Source organism: Neodiprion lecontei, chromosome 2 (genome assembly GCF_021901455.1).
Source record: "Neodiprion lecontei isolate iyNeoLeco1 chromosome 2, iyNeoLeco1.1, whole genome shotgun sequence".
NCBI classification, from domain to species: Eukaryota; Metazoa; Arthropoda; class Insecta; order Hymenoptera; family Diprionidae; genus Neodiprion; species Neodiprion lecontei.
This window is the reverse complement of record NC_060261.1, coordinates 33619608-33638448: the sequence shown is the minus strand read 5'-3', so window position 1 is coordinate 33638448 and position 18841 is coordinate 33619608. Positions and strand designations below refer to the sequence as shown.

Here is an 18841-nt window from a genome sequence, read left to right as displayed (position 1 = left end):
ATAGTTAAAGTTTGTTTCGTTAATTTCAAAATTCTCGCTGCTGTTGAAAGAAACAGCTTTTTTCGGATCAATACACGTTAATCGTGCGTAGGAAAATATCTAAAAATTCAATGTACAGCTCGATAGCGGTAAACGGTTGGATTTGAGCGTTGAAAGCCACTTAAATTGAGCTAGAACACACCTCGAGTCTATCTAAATGTATACCACCTTCGTGCGTAAACGTACATTTCGGCAAACAAATGCAAACGAGGGACTCAGTTTTCGCCCTCGGACGTTAATGTCTCGAGACAGAGATCCTCCGTTAACCAACCTTATGAATAACTAATTCGCAGAAATTATCATAGGCATTAGTATCTGCCGAGTGGTGCTGGTATGCTAATATCAAGGTACGGATATACCTACCGGGTGTATAAGCAGGCGTACCAATGATGAAAGTGTTGTTTTTCGCAGCTGCTCCGTAAAGATTCTCGCAGTTGAAAGATGAGTCTGTGAAATGGGCGTTATTAGCTGATTTACTCATTTCATTTGTTTGCAAATTATCGAAGGACGAATACAAGCAAAACAGTTTTGTTATCGATCATTCCACGCTTCTAGGCGATTAATTATTAGTTAGAAAAAATCAATTTTTGTCTTTTCTTTTCTTTGGGAATCACAGCTTAACGAAAAATAAGGGATTTTAACAGAGATAGATCAAACAAATTTTCAGCCTGATGATTCAAAATGATAGATCGATATCGTAAGGGTGGTAGATTGCGTAACTGTTATTCCCTTCGGTAAAGAATCAACGAGAAACAAAAATGACGAATACAATACGAATAAAAAGATACGGAATGACGTTTCAACATTGTTGCGGAGTACAGTGCGTTTGCAATTATTAATTTATAAACCAGACCCGCTTTATCCGTGAAAGTATTATTTATGGCAGCGGTAAACCACCTACTAAAATGGAAAATAGATTTCGCATGCAGAACGCGTGTCGTTTGTTCGCTGCTGCCGCTGCCCTGCAACCGGGGATGTATTAATCCGTCCTGGATCTGTACAATCGATAAATTGTCGGTGATGAATAGTTGAGTTCGGTTTTATGTATCCATGACGAAGTTACGCACGGCGAAGCTCAGCTGGTTTAATTTCTATGTAAATGGATTTTATTGCGAGACCTGCAGGGATTGATTGTCGGGGTGACGCGGTGACTTTATCGAAACCATTTCAAACTCGCGGCGTCGCGTCGTCGGTGCAGATTGTTCTTCAGGATTTGGCTAATCCGTACTAACTCGTCGTTCGCAAATTACACGAGCAGAGTTTTTTTCCTCAGCACAAGGTAAGAGCTATAAATTGAAATGAATAAGTAAAGGAATAAAAAAACTAAGAGCTCGTGGATCGAGAATTTGTTTCCTCCCTCGGCGTAGCATCTCTTTTTAAACCAAAAAACTTGCTACCGTCGCCGTTTCGGACTCGTAAATGTAGGCAGTTACTTTATATTTCAAGAACGCTAAACGCAGCGATGTGCGACGCGGATTGGCTGGATAGTGCGGTTCTGCCGCCGAGGCTAAACTTTACAGCTTTAAGAGGTTTACAGCCGAGCTCTCGCATGTACCTTGTATAGAGACCGCACACGCGCCGATAGGTATATAATACACAGGTGACGGCTTTCGAGGAGGAGGTTCCTCTCCCTGAAAAGCCCGTCACGTTTTATCGGTTAACGCTACACCGCCGATCGCATGCATTCATACATATTACATGCGTAGCTGTTTGTGTGCGAGTCAAGATAAAGAATTCCTCTCTATCGATTGATGGATGTACAACGCGCATACTACGCGTACCAATTGCGCGCGTATCCGTCAGTGCAGCCTATGTGTGGACGCATGTTTAGATACCTTATATATATATACACCGAGCAGCAGGAAGCGAGGTATCAGCCTTTGAATCAGCCTTCAAATCCCTGCTTTATTTTACGCTGATACAACTCTTGAGAGAAAATTTCATTTCCTCGACAGAGACACTCGGTACGGTACGGTGGGGTGTAAACGTAGGTATGCACAAGGGTTTCGGAGTACAGAGCGAGGTGGAAGGCAGCCTCTTGCAGGAACGTTTACGAGCGCAGGACACTTTCAGGACGAAAAGTTCCTACGATGTTCTTCCTCACCTCTTCGCTCTTTTCTTCCCTTCGTATCTACTTTCCCACCATAGATTCTACAACACACACACCCACACCCACACACACCATCTCTTTCAACGAACTTTCAAAGTTATTAAAACTTTCCTTAATGGCGGTGCAGGTTTTAGATTTGATTAGACAGTCGTTTAACCTCCGGAGCGGAATCGTTGCTCAGGATCTTTAGCAGCGTGTATATGCAGTATATAGTATGACTGTGCAATACCTCGATTCCAAAACAGGAGAATCAACTATGTGTAGCAACAGAAAATGTTCAAATCAAGTTTTTGATTCCTTTTTCGTATCCTGTACAACGTCTTGAAGGATAGTTTTTTTTTTTTCGCATCGGCGTTAACGTCGAGGCGGATAAACAGAGAGGTCGAGTGGCTTTTCAATTCGGAAGTACGGAACTCTCCTCAGGCAGGATCTAGACTGCGAATTTTATGGCTCAACGCGTTACTGTTTCCTGCAGGCTATACAACTCTGTGCTGCTCGTATATTCAAAAATGGATATGACATAACGACGTCTTATCGCACTCAGATAGTTTACCCTACGATACTTGTGCGCTGTATGCGTAACCCACGCATGTCGGTATATAGGTATATTTTAAACCATACTTATGTACTCGGGTCTTGCTTCGGTATAAGTGAATGTTTTCGTCAAATTCGCCCTTTGAAAGTATGGAATAAGAAAAAGAGAACGGGGTTGGGAATGTGAGTGAAGACACGCGTTAATTCAGTTCGGGAAGGTGACTCAGTTGGTATATACGTGATATCTGAAAATTGTAAAGTTGCTAGGACGAGTCTTGGGGAGTATTTCAAAGAAATATTATCGACGACGATACAAGAATAAGGTTGTTCCCAGCCGAAAGTCTCAAATAACAGAGAAAAAACTTGGGGAAGCGGAATGAAAGGAAAAAAAGGACATGCCAAACACATCTCATTAAGGGTTGCTTGTTCCCAAGCAATTTCGCGAAGCAGGTTCTTGGTAGAATTTCCATAACGTACGTATGTTGCTTGGTAGGTATTCCGTGGTTGAGTCGGCGGGCATAACAACCCCGCAGTCTAGTCGTGAGATGTAGAACGCTGGCATTTCTCTACCATGTTGCAATTAAAAATATGACCAGTCAAAGGATGCCTACAGCGTGTAACAGCGGCTCTCGAGAGTCGAGAGGTAAAGACCTGGAAGAAGGATGAAAAATAGTGCCAAGAAAATAAACGAAAAAAAAAAAAAACAGCAAACGGTCTCACTCTTTCGTGTATCGACCCAATCGTCGATGGAAACGACAAATTCTCGGCGATGAAGAATGCTCGACGACTCAACAACCGCGAGTTAGAGATAAGTTATCTGTTCGAGTGGCGGAATCAACGATCACGAAGGAAGAAGCGCCTTGCAGTGAGATGCGGATGCAGTCACTTGGGGGCTGCAGGCGAACCCTCCTCGAGCTTGGAAGCTCCGGGAGCGGCGTTGCGCACAAAGGACGCTTTAGGGGCGGAAATTATTTCAGTGCAATAATTACGCAGTACGCTCAAAAGCCGACCGACAACTCGCTCACGCAACGGTCTCACTTTGAAAGTGAGAGGGAGACGAGTAGCAACTTGGGGTTATAAATACGTATATCGTGGAAGCCATTAGCGGGGGCGGCTTCTACGCCCCTCAACGGAGACAGTTACTTGTCCACGAGGATTCGGCCGCCTCTTCCTTCCGCTCCTATAACACGACCCGGTTTACTTCTAGCCAAGAGTGTGGGGTTGGGTATACCTTGAAAGGTGTAATTAACTGTTATTGTTCACTGTGTGACGTAAAAGGGAGACAAGGCTGATACACTCGAGACGGCTAAGCACGTATGGATAGTAGAGGTGTATCGGTTATCCGGTTGAAACGAGGCTTTTCACAACGATAAAACGTAATCCTGACACTCTTTGCTTTACCAAACGATTCGATACGTAAATGTGCAGATTCGATGGGTTGAATCGCACTACGGAAATATAGTGGAAAGTGATTTTACCCCGTTGCAGAGAGCGATGATAGATTGATTCGTCGTTATTCAGAGGTTGTTACGGTCAGGGTTGTATTCTGCACTTTCCGCAACGATGCAATATGTATGATTGTGGAGATCGCTAATCGGGTGTGTTAATTTTTGATTCGGTCAGCAATGATTTAGTTATTATCACGATGGCACAGATTTAAATCGTCATTATTGTTTCAAAATTAGGACGCCACTGTGATTACCCCGAATTCTCATCAATATTGATGGCAATGGTTGCAAGTATTTCAGGCCACTTTCCTACAACCCGAAGTCTATTAAATTAAAGCTAAAGTGATGCATCGATGAAATAAATATATTATCCATTAACCGCGTTTCGGTAATTTCCAACTGTGCCAATTCACCTTGCGTATATAAATAACGCGAGCTGTCAATTTTCCGGCAAAATTATTACACGCGAATGTTTGTAATTCCAGTTAATTACCCCCATCCCGTTCCAGTAAATAAACTTTTTCTTCCCAGTCGTTTCTATTTCTCTTTCTGGAGAAAACATACATCTGAAAAACGAACGTTGCGCGCAACGGGAACAGGCGTAATATAAAGTAGAAAAAAAATGTTCCGGAGCTTGAAGGCAGAAGCTGGAGGTAGATGAAATAGGCATAACTTGGGGAGAGAATGAATGGGGGCAGTTCCGTGACGCACTAATGTGTTTTGTCTCTAGGTCGGGGATTGTAAAAGCGTACCGTCCATTTTCGCCCAGTATTTCTCCCTCCTTGGTTTCAGCCGCCTGGCAGAGAGCGGTGGCTCCTATTTGCCGTTGGAACAAATTTATCCCCAAATTACCATCAATGCACCAACACCACCATTACCACCACCGGCAGTAGCAGAAGCAGCAGCAGCGGCAGTGCGGCCGCTCAACCCCCAGGATTCTACAGAGCAAAGGAGTTAATGGAGCGGCTAAGTGCACCATAATCACGAAACGTAAACATAAATAGAGCACACACAACCCTGGAGGCACCGGGACGTGTATTATTATCCTGACTTACTCAAAGACTCCTTCATCTTTTAGCGTACTTAGGCGCGTTCTTACCCTCCGGCTCTAATGTCACGGTAACATCGTTCTCATGTAAAATTTTCTCCGGTATATTCCGTATTACTTAGATACACGACACACGACCGATGACTAATCTCCGAACGATTGGATGGTGGCGAAAATTTTTCGATTCCGTTATTTTTAAGCGCACAAGAAGCTGCGCTCTTTCGGACATCTCGTCGCTGATATTTTCTAATTTACCATTTTCATCCACTCTCCGATCTCTTCTCTTGCGTACATCTTTCCATGGTTTTTACCCTCTTCAAGCTTTCCCGAGTAATCCCGCAACGGCAATCCAGGTAAATGCATTCCGCCAACATGCGTTACGTGGTACATTAATCTTGAGCAGTGTTTATAGTTTCCACCGTGTTTCGAATCGTAGGGAAATCCTTTATCCCGGTAAAACCGCTACGTTTCTCGGGTGTTCCGTATTCTTCTACTCCTTTTCATTCCTCCCGTTTCTACTTCTTCTTCTTCTCCTGATTCTCCTGCACTCTACAGCCGGCAAACAATCAGGGAAATTCCTCCAGAACGGAATTTCACTGGCAACCGCTGTAGAAGATAAACCAGAATCTGGCTCTGCCTGTCGAGTCTAACACACGCGAAATATCGATTATCAAAACCCAGTACAAGCCTGCAGGACATGTACTTCAATCCTTCCACCACGCGATTCCCTCTCGGCGGCTGTAAGTCAACGTCCCGAGAGTTTCGACGCTGCCAAAAAGTCTTCGAACGCTAGATTCTCCTCTTTATTTACTGCTCAGGATTTAGGACGCTTTGCGAATATAAGGTTTGGGATCTACCTATGCCGCATTACCTCGTATAAGAGATTTCTTCCCACGTATGTATCAGTTCACAGAGCTGCGTATCTGCGTTACTCGGAATCCGATCTCATTTTGACGAATTTATTTCGACTTTTCGGGAAAAGCAGGATAACGGAAAAATAAGGATAGACCATATCTCAGCGCTTGGTGAAAATGTGTCGGTTTCCGTTGGGGTAATACAGTTGTATTTTTTGCCACCCCAACATCTGCACCGTATGGTACGTCTCACCTGCATGTATAGATAAGTATTGAGAAAATTACTGTCACCACTGTTGTGAGATACTAGTGAAATAAATGTCGCGGTAACGAAAAAAGCCCGTACACGATTTTTTTCGTCGTGTGTAATATATTTAAGCGAGGAAAATCGAAAGCGGGAAAACCGTTGAAATGCAAACAGTTCTGAAAGGTTTAACAATCTTTTTCGTCGCATTAAACTTTGCTCATCCATCAACGGATTGGAGATAAAACACGTTTCCCCAAAGACGGCAACAGTATTTGACCTTACGTCTTAAATACGCTTCAGAAAAAGGCGGCTAGGTATTTACCAATAAACTCACAAACTCTGTGCCGGCCGTATTCTTCTCGTCCAAGAAGAAAGTTCGAGAAACGAAAATTATTACGCCTCTTTCAATTTGTTCATCCTCTTCAGCTGAATGTTTTACTGGCTTTCAGTTATGCTCACTGTGAAATAGTAAAAAAAATTGTTGAAAACGCAAGAAAGAAAGCAAGTCGTGATCTTCGAGAAAGGAATTTATAAGCGATTTCATACGGCCAACCGTGTAAAATGATTCAAATCACAGAATCAATTTTCCTTCCCTTCATTATTTAAAAATTTAATTTCATTTAAAAATTCCTCGCTCGGGAGGGACTGTAATTTCTTATCCCGCCTGGATTCGTTTTATACTTGACTTATGGGGGTTTCCAGGCCCCGCGGTATAACCGGAACCTCTTTAAATTCCACCTTCCATTTTAATCTGACCCGTGTCTCGCGGACTAACGGACGTTCCGCGATCAGTATTGATGACGCCGCTCCACCACGTTTCCCTATAAATCATTCAGCTTCCCCTTTGCTTCCCCCCCGCAGGCAACGCTTTCAGGAATAATTAAGGCTAGACACGAAAGTTCGAATTGAAGCATCGAGCAGCTCGGACGAATTTACATTGATCAGCGTGTTTTTATTTTCTACATTGAATTTTTTTCTTATTTTGCGCATCATGACGTCGCGCATTTTTGAGAAACTCCTGCGATGAGTTCCAGACTTGGTAGCAATTGCGTCAGGAATGAAAAAGCACGCAGCAAGGATTTTACGAAAAGTTGGAAAAAAAGCAACATTTTTTATGTAGATTATGTTTATCTGCCTATCGTGCAACAATCCAAGTGGCTACTCGAGGCTTTAAGCCGATCGCGTGCGACCTGAACGTCGACGATCGTCATCGACTACCGCAACCATCCAGCGATGCAGTTTACAATGCAGTTCGCAGCTGATCTGTGACCAAATTAACCTGCGTTCACTCTTATCCTTCGCGTTTGAAAACTACAGCACTGGCTTATCGTCGTTCTGATCTTTAAAGTTGCAGGTACTCGGCTGCATGCGTTTTGAAATAAAATTGCAGGAAAAATTGTAACAGCGACATTCCTTGGTCTTAGGTTCGGTAGAACATTAACCAGTTGACAATTCTGTATCGATATTCAAATACTTCACATTTATTCGTTACCCTGATGAAATTATTTTTTTGTTTTCGTCAAGGATCAGTTTGAATTATCATCAGGTTCGAGTTCGAAAGGTTAACCTGATGATTTCAGTTTCCGACGAAAGACATAATTTAGCAATTTTGGCTTTCTCTGAAATTCGGTAAACCGTAATGAAGCAAAATATTCTCATATTCTGTAAACTCAGCTCCTGTAGATTTATTCTAAAATTGTAGACTAGTGACTTCTGAAAAACATTTTGTTCTGGTAATATTACTTACTTTAACCTTGTTGATTTTTTTTTGTAAAACATATTCTAAAGAATGAGATTAACCAATCGTCCGATGACCCTTTAAAGGCATAGCTGATGTTTAAATTTGAATGTACTTAAATTCACAATATTTTAAAACTGTTGACGCTCGAAAGATTCATCCGAGTCTCGTTTTGTGCTCAACGTTCGTTTTACCTTCCATGCTGCGTGAGCTGGTACAACAGTCTTAGGAAGAAAAAGTATTTGGGTCAAGGCAATGAATGAAGGGTTGGTCTCAGCGTTGAGAACTCGGTGCAGGGCTTTAACACTTGGTATAAACCTAAGGGTACCTCGTAATTCCCTATTTGTTTTTTGTACTTTTTTCCTCTCCCGGTTCCTTTATCTCTTTCGTTTTTCTGTTTTATTTTCAAAGGGAAAAGAAACGCAGAAAGAGAGAGAGAGAGGGGAGGGGGGGGGGGGGGTGCAGAAAAAAACGATGCAGGAGGAAGAGAAGAAATTCATTTGTGCGACCAGAAACAGGTGCGAGAAGCGGGAGTCGAGTTTGCCGCGTGCTTCGTGTCAAGTAACGCCGATGTAAATAGGAACGTAAATGACAAATAAAATTAAGAGGCTGTAATATACGACCTAATAAACGTAGAAGTTAGTTAAAGACCAACGGCTGCGGGCTACGTGCCTTGACGATTTCACTTGAATATAGAGCGTGCAGTTGCATGTCGTAGCTGGAAAACTGATATTATTCTTTTTCCCTTTTCGAAAAGAGGAATAAAGTAGGAAACAATGTTCAATGCACGATGATTGCAATCAGGGAGACATCTGTACAATGAAATGAAAATTGAAAATGTTTTAGTCTATTTTATTATAGAAAATTTTCCTGCCGCAATTATAATTACCAAGGTTTTCTCACTCCTTGGTATAATACGTCTTGTATTCCCTTCGGAGTAACCTAGTAACTCGGATGATTTTCTTTGGTAAAAGGAGAAGAGCCGTGAGTTTGTCAAATTAGTAAGGTCTCAGATGTTACACCATGAACGTCCCCGACGCGGGTGTTAAATACCAAAGGTTGGTGGGTGTTAAGAATTCATCCTCCGCTACTGATTATCCGGTGGGCGTACACGCCGAGCTTAGGTTCGGGTTGGCTTACGTTACGCTTATCATTTATGGTCCCGGGTGAAGTGAAGTTGTACGCGTAGTCTGCTCTGCGGTAGGCAGACAGGCGACGAGGCCGGGAGGCGCAGACTTACTCACCCCGGGGGTCTGAAAGCAGCCTTCCTTCCTTCCTTACTTGCTTGCTTCCAGTGTTGGAACTTCAGGGTATGATTGATACGCGAATTTGAAACTTGAATGAAGAAACATGATCGATTTAAAACATTGATACCAACCTACCACTGCATCGTTCCGAGCCCTTTCAAATCCCGCGCTATAATTCTGATTGATCGAGCCTCCCTTCCTGTACCTTTAAAACCTTTCCGTTGTAGTTTGCCTATCCCATCCCTGTCATATTATAATATAACCTCAGCTGATGTGAGTTCAGCTGTGTTTGAAATGTCGCTACGTTGGCATCGAAGTCGATGAAATCGCGGTTACGCGTAGGTTCATGTACAACACACATTCGTATGTATGTACAAACAATGTGCCGCCCCACGACGCGCGCATCCCGTGACTTATTTTCGGCACTCGTGTATCGTCACTTTCGATCTCATTCGACAAAAAATTCTCTCTCTTTTTTTTTTTCATCCGAAACCTGCAATTTCCCTCCGGCGAAAAAAGCTGTACAACTGATGGGAAACATTCGCGCTTCAGAAGAAGCTCGTCTTCCGGGAAGTCTGTGAAAGTTTTGATTGTTGCCAAAAATCCAGGGTTTCCTTGTATCTCGCAAGTTTTACCTTCGTTTCGCTTCGTTTTTTTTTTTTTTTTTTTATTTCTTTCATTTCTTTCTCCCTTTTTGCCTCGCCATGTCCGATTGAGCGATAGGCTGAAAGCAACGTTTGAAACTTTTCCAATGCCACATAATACCTATCGTGTTTTGTTACCGCCACAATATTGCAAAAATTGTCTGTATGTTTTTATGAATGAAAAAAGACGTTGTATCATAATCCGTTATCGAATTAAACCAATGTAAATTGAAATCTGACAGACAATGAACTACGATAACAAATTTTTCATTTTTTCAGGATCATCGATCCCCGATCCAGGTGCCAAGGACCGCGGCGTAATCGGTGAGTTACAAAACAGGAAGTTTATTCCATTTTACTCGGTATCGAATTGTAGTGCTTATTATTTGCCGGAATATAGCCGAAGCAGACTTAAATTTGTCGTCGCGTATTCGTAGCGACACGGTTTCAAACACATGGCTGGTGGTAGCTAGGTAGGCATGTAATATATTTTCCTGTCCAGGATACTTTTATCATGCAAATAATTTCGCAAATAACCGTAGGGTACTTTTACCTCTTTTACTCTTCTCCCCCAAAACTCGGCTCTACATATTTACGTCTCTTTCCCCTGTACCCTATCCCTTTTTTTCGCGTAGCTTCGTAATAACCAGTATATTCACTTGTTCATTATGCCTCTGTGCGCCTCTCGTTTCCCCGCCCCGTCCCGCCCCGATCGTTCGCCGCGGGCACCGTACCAAAAGTTACAAAATTATGTTACAAATTGAGTACCAACGTATACGTACACACGCATGCACGCTCGATTTCCCCTAACCGATAAATAAATTCGCTCCCTAACTCTCGGCGCGGGCGTTTTCTTTTTTCTTGTTTTTTTTTTTTTTTTTCTATTTTCTTTATTTTTTCGGATAAAGCGGGGGCGAGGAGGTTAAAAGAGTCCTGGGAAACACGTATGGCGCGTAACAAATGAAATAACTAACCAAGTCAGCTAGTCATTATTATTATCATCATTATACTATATGTCCTGCAGGCAGTAATTATTTGAAAATGATGATAATAGTAATTCAATAACTTGCGCGCGACAAACGCCCGCCATGCACGAGGCGCTCGAATATTTGTCGAAATGATTGTATGAAAATATCACCGTATTTATTTCGCATGACGGATATTCGACCGGCAGGGTTTTCGCTCCGAGTCGCGTTTTAATGGCCCGAAGCATTTTCCGAGACTCGATTAGAATCTCTATGTTAAATACGCATTCGCTAGACGCGGGGATGTAGAAGCAGGTGGCTAACATCTGTCCGCGTATGTGCAATAACCCAAGCAACGCCTCGTGACCTACAATGAACCTAGGTTACATGTATAACATGGTAATGCGCATAACCGTGTTGTTGGTTGGATAAAATATGCTGCTTGCGGGGGGTGTCGCAGCGTGTCCCATTTGTTATAAAAATTCTCAGTCATCTGCGTATTTCTCAAAGTAGAAAATGGAGAAAGATTACAAGATGAAACGGTTCCATTAATAATATCGATTTTATCGAAGACACCCGATCAATCATTTCACAGAATTCATCGATGACTTCGTCAATTTTATACCAATTCTGATTTTCGATATTTCGTCTTTCTACACTTTGATTTTTCCAGATTTTGACTTTCCATTGTACACTTAAAAGTTATGTATAAAATGGATATTCGCGTCTTGAGAAAGGCCGGTGTTCCGCGCCTTTTGTTTTTTTACAAATTTTTCGACGTCTTCCCCCCTTCCCTCCGCCCAAAACGAACGTTTCGTCAGCTGGCGAATTGTGATTTAAAGTGACCACCATACGACCCTTCCTCAATCTGTGGGTAAGGATGGAGGCTTTCGTGGTATTTTGTAATTCGGTCCGTGCAAATCGACCCTCCTCGCTACCGCTTTCGTACTCCACCCTGACGTATCGGCAATGTATAAATCAGAGGCGAGACCCTCGGGCGGCTGGTTGGGCGAGTGCTTTTGCCTTCAGAAATTCGCCCGGGTCATGTTGATGGGATCGCTTTGGGGTCTCCGGGACATTTTACCTCGCAAATTAATAAACTATCCAGTCTTTGGGGCGAGGTTGTCGCCCGACGATGGAGAACCTTCCTTGGTTACATTTAATGTCGAAGCGGATACACTTTGCGACGTGTCTATTGTAAAACCGCGACCAAAATGAGCAGGAAGAAAGATTACATGTGAGAATTGGATCGTTCGCTTTTGTTTGAGATCGATCTGTTTCACTCTCGAAGATTTTACTCATCGTCTTTTCTATGATTGGTTATACGAATTATTCATCGGATATAAGAATAAGAAAAAAAAAACCTAAATATGATTAAAGCAAATATTCAGCGAGATATATAAAGGCGAGGTTCAACTGCCTCACGGTTCTCGTGAATTTCCTTTTAATACACTCAGCGAGTAAACCCAGGCATGATGAAGATGCTACGTTAGCAGGGAAATCCTTTCAAGATCGACCCTATATGCAAGTCTTTGATCCTTTTTACTTGGCGGAGGAAAACTTCGGCATAGTGAACTAAGTGGGCTTTTTAATTGGTGCGGTAGAAAAAGGAAAAGAGAAGCTGAAGAAAAAGAACGACGAATGAAAAGTAGGAGGATAAAAAAAATATATATATATAACAAAAAAAAAAAAATAAGAATCTCCGTCTTCGTTTCTTATTCAGAGTTTATTTGAGCCGTAAGTTTACCTTACTCTCAAACTTCATTCAGTGTACAGGCTATCCTGCGTTCTTAAAAATCCCCAGTATTTTATTTCCGTCCTGAGAATTATTATATATTATAAAGAAGAAAAAAAAATATTAAACGATTTTCCTATTCTGAATTTGAAATCTTACGCTGTATGGCATTGATTTTTTACTTGTCATCACTTTTGATGAATATAATACAAGAAAAGTATTGGTTTCGGTAGAAAATCACTTTCTCTGATTCTAACGAATCGTTACGTTTTTGAACCTTCAAAATCTGAAAAACAGGCTTTTAGAAAATGATGGTCCGGATGAATAAATTTGAAAACTTGCAGGATTTTACAACCAATTGATAGGGCTGAAAAATAGATTGTTTCGTTTAATTTGATGATAAATCGATGTGAATATGTTTTACCGAAAAACCTATACTTTTAATGTTAGTTTTGTTAGTTGAATCTTTGTGATTAAATTCAACTGACTCATCATCACAAACATCTATACTAAGTTATTTTAGAAAAACAACAGAAAACGAACTCGATGTCAAAAGCAATGTGTGTGTGTAAGATCGGATTGCTAATTTAAAAATAACATGTGAAGTGTGTTACCGCGATACAGTTTATAGAATTTTCTTTCGAAAAGAATATTAGTTATTTTGATTTTCATTGATAAAAATAAATTATTTTATAAACGTATCCTGAACAATTCAGCTCTGAGTTTTGAAAAAGTGCTGTATTTCCGTGCATTAATTTTACTCCATACTCCAAATATGTACTCTCTGCACTCGTTGTGGTGATCAATCCCTTTGATGTATTTCATAAATTTTCCACACGGTTTGTTTCCTAGTATGTTTTTTATACTTCGTTTTTATTTTTCCACATATACGTATATATAATTCACACATTCCGCACGATGATTAACATCTATATGATATAATTCCTGGTATTTTCACTGTCCTGCGATCAATGATGTTGCGGGTTTTCTGCAGAAACACATTTCAGATGTTATTTATTAATTTATAAAATGCAAATTCGTTTGCGATACGTACGTACATACTTCGGATTCATTCCATCGGACACACACACACACACACGCATAAACACATAATACACGTATCCTCGTGACTGCATCACACCTGGAGGCTAACAGGGTTAGCCGGCAGAGCATACAGGGGGTTGCAATAATTTGTAACATTCCCCATGATATTATTCATGGATTGAATCAGCTCCCGAGAGAATGATGTAACGCTGCAAACAAACATTATTACAGCTACTACGGATGGGATTTCTGTCTCCGACGATAAACTTTGACTATCGCGTATATATACGATGACGATATATTTATTATGCATATATAGTTGCCGCAGAGCGTATCTACTAGCGTATCTTGGCACTCTCGGAGCGATCACGCTTTCTCATCTCTTTCACTCACGTTCTCGCTCTCTTGAGCCATCGAGTCGAATAACCAAGATCCTAATTGTTCCTGCAGCTATCAATGTAATAACGCCAATTATCGTGAAGCTTTTGTCGTTAACTGCGCAGCGCCGCCTAGCCGCGGGCATATACCGTCCATTCCCTGTAATACGCGGAGCATGGCGGACGAGCACCTTATTTTACAGCTGCTGTCCTTTCCACATTCTCTTTTTGTAATATTTAAGTGGCGAAGGAGAAGAGAAAAAATTAAAATATATACCGCAGGAAAAAAAGACGAGGAGGATACAGCGGCGTGTGTGAAATGCAGAAAGGAAATCTTTGAAATGCCTAAATTGATTTTCATGCAGTAAGTGCAACGGTGTAGGGAGAAATTCATTTTGGATGAAAAAAAAAATGTATCGACAAATACACAGCCAAAGGAAATAGTGGTGAGCGAGCGGGTGTCGCGCAATGACTCGAAATTTAGAAATTAATCGAAAACATAGGTTAAAAATCTCGAAAACCGTATTGCCAACATTTACATGTATTTAAATGAAAAAAAAAAAAAATAGCACGGAAGTCGAGAGGGAAAGGAAAAAAGAGGAAAAAAGACAAAGAAAAAAGATACACCAAATATGGTAAAACGATTTCAAAAGCGAAATTCAATTTACGCTACCGCACAACCTGCAGGGGAGGGATGAAACGTGTTACTACTCGTGTTATATTCCTGCACGATCTATGCGTATCTGTTCATAGATAACAGAGATTTTGTATTCAGATTTTTGTCACCATCGCATGTGGACGTTCACAATACACACAGACACACACACGCTTCACCAGAGTATAATACCAAAGCCTCGATATTAAATTACATTTCACCGAATTTTTGTAATTTATTAAAACTACGTAGATGCAGCTTTTTGATTATGAAAAAAAAAAAATCAGTCACCATTGCTAAGCGATACAAAAATGTATACTTGGGAAATATGACGTGTAACACGTTAAGTTTTTACTTTTTTCGGCAAACAATCCAAATGATGTCGAAATGAATTTTATCCCTTACCTAACTAGATTCTCAATCTTTCTGTCAATTTTCTTTCAATCACGTCGCTGCACACCGTTAAACAACTTGTTTTTCCTTCATTTGCTGATTATAATATATCATATACGTCGAACGAGGTAAGCGCAGTTACTTATCCGTATCCGTAGTTACTTGTGCGAAGAAGATAGTGAGGATTAGGAGAAAGGAAGGGATGGGAAAGGAAGAGAAGGTAAGGGAAGGGAGGAGGAACCTAGGATAGGACGGAGCGATCCGGATCGTGAGGAGGAGGAAGTTTCATTAATGATTTAGAAGATGCAAGACTATGCGAGAATTCCGCTCGAGCATCCTGCGCACCAGTAAGCCTCGAGGAATTACCGATTGTAGTATGCGCCTTGTAGGTATAACCTGTGTATATACTACCATACATATACCTAGGTCGGGATATTGCACGGCTGATAGCATTTAGTTCGAGGCTCCTCGCGCATTGTGATAGGAAGTGGTAGTTATGTAAATTGGTTTAAAGCGACGTAATTGGTCAATTTCTGTGGTAAACTGCCCCCCCCCATACCCTTGACTCTTCAACCCTCCGTCTCTCTCCGTCTATATTTCGAGCTGATACTGATGCCTATTATAGAAAACATTTCAAATTCCGTTGTTTCATTTTTGTATCTAATTAGACACGGCTGGCTAAAAGCCAACCACCGAACCGCAGAATTTTTCAATTTTTTTATCTTGCAAGAAGAAGACCTTAGATTTTGGCAAATTTATACTACGACCTTCTAAAATGATAAACGAAACGCTGTCCAAAGATAAAGCGAGAAAAAAAAAACTCCCGGAAACTACGGGTGAAAAAATAAACCCGTTACCGTCGACGGGAACGTATTTCGTAATAGTTTTGGGCGACATAGTTTCGATTGGAAATAGAATGAAACGGTCGGCGAGCAGTGCTCTTGATCGAGCGATGTGCACTCAGTGGGCACACAACACCACAGGGTTTTCTAGCGGAGCTTAATGGGAATCCCGTGGTAAAATAATGTTTTTCCCGTGATAAAATTTGGGTCAGGATCGAATCACCTCGTCGCGAGTTGGCTGTATATGCTCAATTGCTATCAAGGGTTCACCGTTCGTTATGTGTATTCGTATTGTACGATTTGATTGATTGAAACGAGCGTCTCTGTTTTCGATCTGATCGATCCTACATTTTTATTTATTTTTTTTTTTTCACAACGTTACATTATCGCTTATTTGTTTATTCAGGTTTGATTTTTCATTCCACGTTTAGCGTCTTGTTTTCGTTCTAGAAATTCCCAATTTTAAAACGTTGAAATTCTAAATCACGCAGATAATTTATGTTGCGCCTGCGGAAAAATTACTTTCGAATATTTCAATTACTCGAGTTTGAGAATAAAATTGATAATATCTGAGGATAAACACATGATGGTTTCTATCTAATCCTAGAGGAACGTAGAAAAATACTGAATTAAACGTACTTTTAATTTTTTCCTGCGAGGAAATTAAATCGTAACCTCGATTGCGCAACCGTATAACCGTGTGGTGTACATTTCTCAGGAGAGATCAGGGATAGAAATTTATTTGCACGGCAAATTTTCCCAACCGAATACCATTCAGGTGCATGTATATAATAATACATGTGGGATAAATATGTGAAGGTATATATTTCTTAAAGTATAAATAATGTCAAAAAAGCAGCTGCAGCGCCAGCAACGCCATCCGCGGGTTTAAAATGACGGTGAAAAATAGCAAACCACCATTTCTCATCATCCTTCTCCCCCCAGTTTAAATGTGCTACGCTATTTCAGCACGTGCAGCAGTTTTCTTCGAACTAACTTTCTGTTTTTATTTTCTTTTTCATTTCTCAAATTGCCTTGAGCTCTCTCTCTCTCTCTCTCTCTCTCTCTCTCTCTCTCTCTCTCTCTCTCTTTTTCTCTTTCAACGAAGACGCGCTGTTTCTTTTCCATAAATATGACCGTTTCCGAGTAATTCCCTTCGTTTTGTTCAGGGGCGAGAGAAAATTGACGATGTAGAGAAATGCAGGTAATCATCTTTCGCTCGTGAGAAAAAAATATCTGCGTATCGATTTTCTGATAAAACTTGCCCTTAATTTTGTGATTTTTCATTGATAAGGTGTAAAAATAATATTAAAAAAAAAGAAAAAAAAATACAGAGATACTTCAACTTTTTTTTCACTTACTTTTGGAACGTTAAAATTAATTGAAGGGCTGAAATAAGCCGGAGTGAGTATATCATACCAGTTATATAAACCGAGGTGGGAATTTTTCGGTATCGCTAAAGCTCAGGGGAGACGAAGATTGCGACGGGAGTCTAATTCGCGTGGGGAGTCGCTCGGTCGTTTGGCGAGCCTGTTGACCCATAAAATCGGATAACAGTGTCAATAAATAGCCGCATTATCGCGGTCATTAGCAAGGCAACAATTTATTGCGGTGTATCAACAAATTGCTACTCACTGTACATTAATACTAACGTTATTATTATTTATTTATTTATTTTTTCTAAACCTCACATCAAACCTCAAGAAGTTGTTGCAAATATTCTTCGCATACAAGCAGCGAAATTTTTGTAAAACGAGAAATCTGCAGAGGCTAGAAAATAATTAATCAACCTTACGTTGATCAACGGATGAACGAATGGACGAAAAATTTTCTGAAAACGACGAATCGGGCTTTGAAATTTTCCAGGTAACCGCAAGGGCGACGGTAAATTCGAGTTAGTCGGGCTAGGCTACGTCGTATCATATACGAGGCTGTCTCCCGGGGTCTGGAGGGCATATCTGTTCTCGTTGTATGCACGTATAACGTACCACCCCCGCAATCCCGGCTGTCCGTGAACCCGTGCTATGTACGTTACACCTATATATAGGTAGTCGTACCGTCTGGCATGCAGGAGTCGAGGCTTTTGCCTCCCTTAAATCACGGCGAATCGTTCGGCGACACTGTGCACTGCAGTGAGGTATGTGTACGTACACACCCGCCTGTACATGCACGTGTATACCTAGGCGAAAACCGCTAAAAATCGTAGAAAACTCGACCCAGTTTCGTGTTTATCGAAATATTGCTGCTTTTGCGTCCTCCGCACAGACCTAATAAACCTACGTACAAGTATACGCGTTATATATATATACGCGTACACATGAGACGTGTATACGTCGTATACACATGTTACTCCTGCATACATGAATGTATTTGGATAGAGTAGGTATGTGCGTGTGACGAGTCACAGTTTTATTTGCGTAAGAGCGATTATTACCGTTTTTACTCTCTTCGTGCACGGTGAAATTGTCGTTATGTACACGCACGCGTGTATGTACGTGTTTTGTTTTTCATTTTACATTTTATCCGTACATTATATCGGCCTGTAACACGGCTCGTGGTATTTTTTTTTTTTTCTACGTTTAGCCGAAAGGGTCGCTCATAACCTGAGGTGTACGTATCCGTACACCATCCTAGGTGTAAAATCGATTTACAGATGTAATCTACCTTGAAATATTGCCCGGGATGCTTCCACCTATTACACGGGTCCGCTTACGAGAATCCCGTATTTTAAACACATGAAATTTGTTTTTTTTTTTGTTTTTTTTTTTGTGACCACCATATGGACAGATATTTTCCGATTCATTGAGACGGTCTTTTGAAACAATTTTTTTGTTTTTTCCCTCCATCATTTTTCACTGGAAAAGGAAAACTTGGCGACAAAGAGAAAGAAAAAAAAATTGGAACGAACTTTTCTTGGCTTA

The 18841-nt window shown here is 41.0% G+C and overlaps 1 protein-coding gene across 2 annotated transcripts in view; it reads left to right on the top strand.

Moving 5' to 3' along the window:
• The window catches only part of LOC107226445 (leucine-rich repeats and immunoglobulin-like domains protein 1), a 296998-nt gene that overhangs the window by 76422 nt on the left and 201735 nt on the right, over positions 1–18841 (top strand). For both annotated transcript variants that reach the window (XM_046732867.1, XM_046732866.1), the window contains exon 3: positions 10189–10233. The gene's annotated coding sequence lies outside the window, so the exon portion shown is untranslated. The remainder of the gene's footprint in view (positions 1–10188; positions 10234–18841) is intronic.